The 7500-nt window shown below is 44.0% G+C and overlaps 1 protein-coding gene across 1 annotated transcript in view; it reads left to right on the top strand.

The window, feature by feature from the left end:
- Nucleotides 1-7500, top strand: part of LOC119599093 (glutamate receptor ionotropic, kainate 2-like) — a gene marked incomplete at its 5' end in the record, with an annotated part of 108056 nt that overhangs the window by 11856 nt on the left and 88700 nt on the right.

Raw genomic sequence — 7500 nt, 5'->3', positions numbered from 1 at the left:
AACATCCTGGCAGCATCTTCGTCTGCTTCCTGATAATTGGTTAAGTTGGCAGGAAAATAACCGTCTCTCCCTGTGAGAAGATATAGAGGCGTCTGATTAACGCTTCTATGCACGGACGTGTTCAACGCGAGACGCACGTACGGAAGCATCCTGTCCCAATCTTGGGGATGCTGACCACTAGTGTTGCCAAGGAGTCCTCAGGACCCTGTTGACTCTTTCCACCATTCCATTTGCCTGCGGGTGATAACATGTGGTATACAGCGTCTTAATCTCCAAGATCTGGCATACCTGTCTGAATAGCCTATTGGTAAATTCGCTTCCATTATCAGTTAGCAGCGTCCGAGGCGGACCAAACAAAGTAAAGAAATGTTCAATAAAAGCGTCTGCAACGGAACCTGCATCTTTGTTAATCAGTGGTACAAGTTGTAGGTAGCGGGTAAAGTGATCTATGACGACCAAGACATACCGATGCCTTGGTGAAGTCACCATCTCGACAAGATCAGCCGAGACTCTTTCGAATGGCTGGGTTACTTCCGGCATGGATGCAAGGGGAGCCTGCCTAGAAGCAAGTCCTTTCCTCTTTGACACTGAATACAGGACTGAACAAACTGACGAACCTCTGCTAACATTTGTGGGAAATAATACCTCTCTCTTAATCTACAGTAAGTTCTAAATATGCCCGGATGAGCGGCAGACTTGTCGCAATGTATGAGCTCGAGTACCTTCCTTCTCAAAGACCGAGGAATGACAAGTTGCTGTTATGACCCTTTCTGGTAAGATACGGTGGTGATACAAAAGCCCATCCTTAAGTCCGAACTCGTCAAGTGGAAGTGGAATCCTCCTCCTAAGAGCCCTTCGTTCCCCGAGGTACAAGATAATATCGTTCCACAGCGGATCATTCTGCTGTGCCTCTGACTACCTGCTGCGAATCAAGGGCCGGGTGTCAATACAATCTACTTTACGACTGAGGAGATCTGGAAGGTGATGTGAAGCCCCTGGCTTGTACTTAATACCATAATTATAAGACGAGAGTTCGTGGCTCCATCTTGTCATCCTAACAGACTTTGTCGGTTGTTTGAAAACGTACACCAAAGGTCTATGGTCCGTATAAATAGAAAAAATGTCGACCATACAAGTACGCATTATAATGACGTACCGATTCTACCACAGAAAGTGCTTCTAAATCTATGACTGGGTAATTACGTCTGAATCCCTTAATTTCCGTGAGTAGTAAGCCACAGCTTGAGGAATGCCCTTCTCATTCCTTTGCATTAAACAAGATCCAATTGCCACACCTGAAGCATCAGAATGAAGCTCGAACGGCCTGTCAAAATCTGGTTTTCTTAAGACAGGTGCTGTAATCAACCTAAGTTTCATGTCCTCGAAAGCCTTTTGTTGTTCACTTCCCATGCGAATTTCTCATCCTTCCGCCAAAAGTCTAGTTAATGGGGCCGCCAATGTAGCATAATTATCTACATGCTTACGGAAGAAGCGGTGGCACCCAAGAACTGACGGACTTGTCTTGTCGTCCGCGGAGGCTGCATCCTCGAGATGGCTTCCACCTTTCGGGATCAGGTGATATACCTGTGGGGTGATAAGAAACCCTAAGAACTTAAAAGAATTTACGGCAAGTTGGCATTTCGCTACGTTAAGCCTGAACCCTGCTTGTGCTAAGAGGCCAAGAACCCCATCAAGATGAGACAAATGTTCTTCAAACGATTTTGAGTAAACGACAACGTCGTCTAGATACGCTAAAGCATGTTTTCCTAAGACTGGGCTAAGGACTGCATTGATTGCTCGCTGAAATGTACTTGGAGCTGTTGCCAAGCCAAAAGGCATACGATTAAAGTGTAGCAACCTAAATCCATCACTGAATGCAGTCTTGTTCCTATCCTTTGGCTCACCTCAATCGTCCAATAAGCAGACTTCGCATCAAGTGCTGAAAAACCACTGTGTACCTGACAACTCGTCTATCATTTGGTCCAACCTGGGCATGGGGTACGTATCTGCAGTGGTGACTCGTTCAGCCCTCTGTAGTCCACACAGAAAACGATACCTCCATCCTTTTTCCTAACGAGTACCACTGGTGACAACCACGGAGATGTTGGACGGTTGCAATCACACCTTCCTCAGCATCTGATCGACACTCCTCCCTAATGATGGCACGCGCACTCTCTGGCAACCTCCACTGGCGAGTACGTATAGGATCTGAATCGGCTGTGGGAATATTATGTCTGATATTAGGTACCTTCCCTAAAGGTGCAGATTCATCAAACAAGATAGCATGGCGCTGCAACACTGCCATTAATTGACTACGTCTATGCGATCCAAGATGGTCAAGTTTAGCTTTGGAGATGAAGGACTCACCCGTAGGAGTAGAAATGGGCAAGACCTCCATACTTACAGTAGGAAAGAGTTCAAAGTCGCTATCCTCATAACCAAAATCAGTGGTGCCATAATACTCATCAAAATCATCTGTGAAGTTCTCAAATCTGAAAAATGCGAACAATTAGAATGTGCAAACCTATTACTACTATCAAAACCATCACCAGGACATTCAGAAACATTACCAACACAAAAATAATCTGAACGAAAATGCTCATTTCCATTACAATGAACATCAGGACAATCATTAAAATCATTAAAATTACTAAAATTATTTAAATCAAGATTACAAAAATCACTCCTCTCGTGTAATCCCGAATCAGATTCATTTCTTGAATATTCAAAAACGTTGTCCACACCTTCAATACAAGCAATATTTGCTCTTGTTTTAAGATTACAGGATACTTGTGATCATTTACTATCCAAATGGACACTTTACCTCTGACACATGTATACGCTACGTGGAATTAGTACCTGAGCAGTTCTGCCGTAACCATAGCAACCATCTTCAGACTGTTCGGAACCACCCCTATAATGAACTTTCCCGTCTCTGGTGGACAAACTACCGTCTCGGCGCACAATACTTGCGTGGTACCATCAGTTTCCCTTGACTGACTATGCATACGACGCTTAGAATGTATCCTTATACACAGTGATGGTGTATCACTAAAAGTCATGCGGACCCGAACTCCATTTAGCGTGACATAACTTGTTTGTGGAGAGTTAAAAGCAACCATCCTAAAATTAAACCTTCTAAGCCAGTCCATACCTAACAGGATGTCGCCTGGGAATTGAACATCTTCCGAGACTATATTTACATCGTGTTGACACTTGACAGTTTCGCTGATGCAAAAGTATAGACTTGCGCTCTCGTGCGCGCGAAACGAGTGACCCGAAGCTCCGTGAAGTGTGCGAGTCGAAGGTCTGAGTAAATGGATATTTAATGCATCTTTCATTCGGCTCTTCATCAAAGTTATCTCTGATCCCGTATCAATAAAACAAGTGCAAACAACACCGTTAACTTTTAGAGAAATAAGCGGTCTTCCAACTTTTACCTTATCGTTAACAGGTGCAATCTTGGCTGTATTCTTATGCGGTGTGGCTACTTTAATTTCCCGCTGAATTTGCCGCACGGGAAGCTGGGAATGGTCGCGTCCGTGGGCTGTGGAAAAGGGGCAGTTTCGCGCAAAATGACCTGCCTCATTACACGTGAACACTTTAACGAGTGACTTTCTGGCGCAATCTGCTTCCCCTACAATCTTTCGTATCGTGGACTGGGATTTATGGAACGAGCAATACATAGGAGATTTTCCGAGCGCGTGAGTCTCTCCGTTTGTCTTAACCTGATTCCCATAGACTTGACATAGTCATTCTAATACTCCAGCATCTTTGCGCAGCATCTATCAATACTTGAAGTGGGTTTCTCTTCAAGGCTAAAGCTTCCTTACCACTGAGGCAATCCCTGAAGGAATATGCGGCGGATTAATTCGTCCGGCATCCCGACGGATCGCGGGTAATCCCTCACACCTTGATAAACGACTGATTCTATGATTACAAAAAAATCGATCGGTGCTTGCCCGGCAGCCAACTTATAGTTATTCAGGTGATTAAAGAAATCGGTAGAAGAACATGTGCCCCTGAATTTTATTCTAAGCTTCTCCTTAAAGTCTACCCATGAGGTGATTCCGTCGAATATGGGAGAGTTGACTATCAAATCTGCGGTACCGCGGCATGAACTTCTTGCAGCTCTGATGTATGCGTCATCCGTCCGAGGTTGCGTCGCATTCTCGATATGTCTAAGCCAGGATTCGACCTCCTGATTACGCTTTAATGCTGTGAAGCAGGAGTTTCGGCCTTAAGGGCGGAACAACATCTTTATAAAGGACGTACTTACCGGAGATGGGTAGGACTAGCAGTACTATTAACATGCCCACTGCTATTACTTGGAGCGCCATAGCTCTGCGCTAGTGCGGCGTACTGTTCCTGCATTGCTGCAAGTTGATCGCTAAGTTGTTGGCAACGCTGATTTAACTCTTCATACATAGGCAAGTCTAAATTCTCCCGCGACTGCATTGGCATGACCTCTCGCGATACCTCGGCTGACCGTGGCGAACTAGCATTTGATGGTCCAGCAGTAACATCGTCTTCCAGTGCTCTCTTACTCCTTTTCCCCATATTGAAAGATCAGTATAATTAACTATACAAAACTTCAAAGATGCAATTTGTAAACACAAATAAAGTAATATGTAGTAGTACACATGTACGGAGATATCAGCGAGTAAACTGTTCTTACCACACGACTGTTTAAGTACTAAAGTATGCGTAAGCTTTGTTTTAAGCGCTAGTTACCTGCACACAGTAAGCATGGTCTCGTTACTAATCAAGGTGGTTACTATGCTTGATTCGTCCACCGCTCGCCGCCAAAAAACGTTGGGGTAGTTGTAGCAAAAGCTAAATACAAGTATCCTCGCAAGATATGTTAATAGGAGTCACTGCCACCACCCATTTATTAACGTATGGGAAACGTAGTGTATATGGGAGAAGAATGATAGTGTAGAAGACAAGTTGTGTGGAAAGGAGCGAAAGAGTGTAAGTGTAGTGTGTGTGTGTGGTGTAGGTGTTGGGTGCGAGGATAAAGGTCGGTACGCGTGATGTAAGCCGAGGAGAGGCGTGTGCGTATACGCAATTGTGCAAGTAGCCACCTTGATTGAAATAAGGAACTATCACCCATCATTGGAGGTGGTTCTCATTAGTGATTGTCTCATCTTTACAGTCGGGCGTTCAATAAACTAAGTATATGTAATACAGGTTTATTATAAATCAAGTTAAAAGATAAAAGACAGTAAAACATGAAACGATAAGAAACACGAATAAAACAGTAAAATGGATGTTAATACAAAAGGAACTTAAAACATTAAAAACACAAACATTGAAACAAACATGGAACATAAAACAATTAATAAAGACCGATGAAACGATACAATAAAATAGTAAAACGAATGATAAAAGAAACAAAGCTAGATAAAAAGGAACATAAAATGAAAGCATACTAACATGGTAAAACGAACGATAAAACAAAATGGCACTTGGATAAAACACACAAGAACACGACAATAGAAAAGCACCGGTCACTAGGTCACTTTGGCCGAACAAAGACCCGCAAATTATCTCTTGCTACCTATATTGAATAAGATACCCCCACGACCACTTATCTGAACAGGGGAAGCCCGTTCCGGGGTTCCTCAGGCTGTCAGCTAGCAGGCCAGTAGCAAAATCCCCCCCGGCTCTTGTTTTAGGCCTCCCACGTTAGCTCTTACGCGGGAGACTTTTGTTAAGAGTGGTTCTTTTTTGTACTTTAAAATCATTAAAACTAAGTTTAAATAATGACTAAAATATAAAATCATAATATTTATATAATAAAAGTACTTAAAAGTTACTGATGTAAAATAAAATAAATAAATGAACTTATTAAAAGAACCATCGGAAAATGAATAAAATCGTGGAAACTTAAAAGACTTAACTTATATAATAAATACTTAAAATACAAGAAATAAAAAGGATTCGACCCAGTGACATTGTTTAGGAGTGACTGGTGCCAAGTACAAATGCATAGATTTATTTAATAAAAAATACAAATATGCAAAAACGGTTGCCGTTTGGCAACACCACGTGCGGGCATCCTCCTCCTTCGCGGGATAAACGGTCTTGCCCTGAGCTTCGGCGAAGTGCTAGCGACCGAAGTCCAGGTCCTGCATCTTTGTCCCGATACGCAATGGATGCTCTTATAAGAAAATAGTCCCCCCTGATAATTGTCCACGTGTGGGGAGGGCAAGACTTCGCCACGCCGCGGCTCCTACAAGAGTGTTGCCACCTCGAGGTCTTTTTATTTCGATGACAGTTGCTTTTCCATGCCTGTGGGAGAGGTGGAGGTGAGAAGATATATCGAATATGGTCTATACCTCCTGGAGTGAACGATGCGAGTTTTGCGAGGTCGATCACTACAACTTCGCTCCCCTCTGTCTCTTCTCCTCCCCTCCTCTCCCCTTCCCAACCCTCCCTCTATCTTCTCCCCTCTTCTCCCCTCACTCCTTCCCCTCCCCCACTCCCCCTCCCGCTCTCCTCACCCCCTCCCCTCCTACAATAGAGGAATTCCTTCCCCACTTCTTCGGGTTGGGGCTTCCTTGTCATATCCTTGAGGAGTTGGGAGAGGAGAGGGGAGAGGAAGGAGGGGAAGGGATGAGGGGAGAGGAAAGAGGGGAAGGGGTGAGGGGAGAGGAAAGAGGAGAGGAAAGAGGGGAAGGGATGAGGGGAAGGGATGAGGGGAGAGGAGAGGGGAGAGGAAAGAGGAGGAGAGGAAAGGGAAGGCGTGAGAGAAGGAAGAAGTAGAGGAGAAGGAGAGAAGGAAGGAGAGAAGGAAGGAGAAAGAGAGGAAAACGGAGGAGAGAGGAGAGGAGAGGAAAAGGAAGGAGAAAAGAGAGGGTAAGGAAGGAGCTGCAGGAGAAGAAAGAGGAAAGGGGGGGGGAGAATAAAGGAAGAAGAGGGGAGAGGAGAGGAAAAGGGAGAAGAAGATCGAAGGGGAAGGAATGAGGGGAGAGAAGGAGGAAGAAAAGGGAGAGGAGAAGAGAAGAAAGAGAGGAGAGAAGGAGAAAGGGGACTGAAGAAGAAGAGAAGACAGGAAGAGAAAAGAGAGGAAGAGAAGAGGAGAGACTGAAAACAAGAGAGAGAGAGAGAGAAAGGGGAATAAAGAAAAAAGAAAAAAAAGTGGGATAGGAAAGGAGGAGAAACAGGGGAGAGAAGAGAAAGGGAAATAAAAGAATAGAGGAAAAAAATGAATGAAAAAATAGAGAGAAGAGGAGAGCTGAGGAGGAAGAGAAAGGGGAAGAGAGGCAAGGAAGAGAAGAAAAGAGAGAAAAGGAGAGAGGATGGAAGGAAAAAGAGGGGAAAGAGAAGAGATCGATAATGGCTCTTTTTATGGCTTTTTCTTGTGTACGTAAAATGTTCATGTGTTCCTTTGCTCGTGTAAATATGTACACGTGTGCGTAAACTGTGGTCTTGTCGAACGTTCATGTGTGCGTAAAATGTTTTTTTGTTTTTCATGTGTGCGTATTTTTTTTC

Source organism: Penaeus monodon, chromosome 42 (genome assembly GCF_015228065.2).
Source record: "Penaeus monodon isolate SGIC_2016 chromosome 42, NSTDA_Pmon_1, whole genome shotgun sequence".
In the NCBI taxonomy this organism is placed as follows: domain Eukaryota; kingdom Metazoa; phylum Arthropoda; class Malacostraca; order Decapoda; family Penaeidae; genus Penaeus; species Penaeus monodon.
This window is presented reverse-complemented; position numbering and strand designations above follow the sequence as displayed.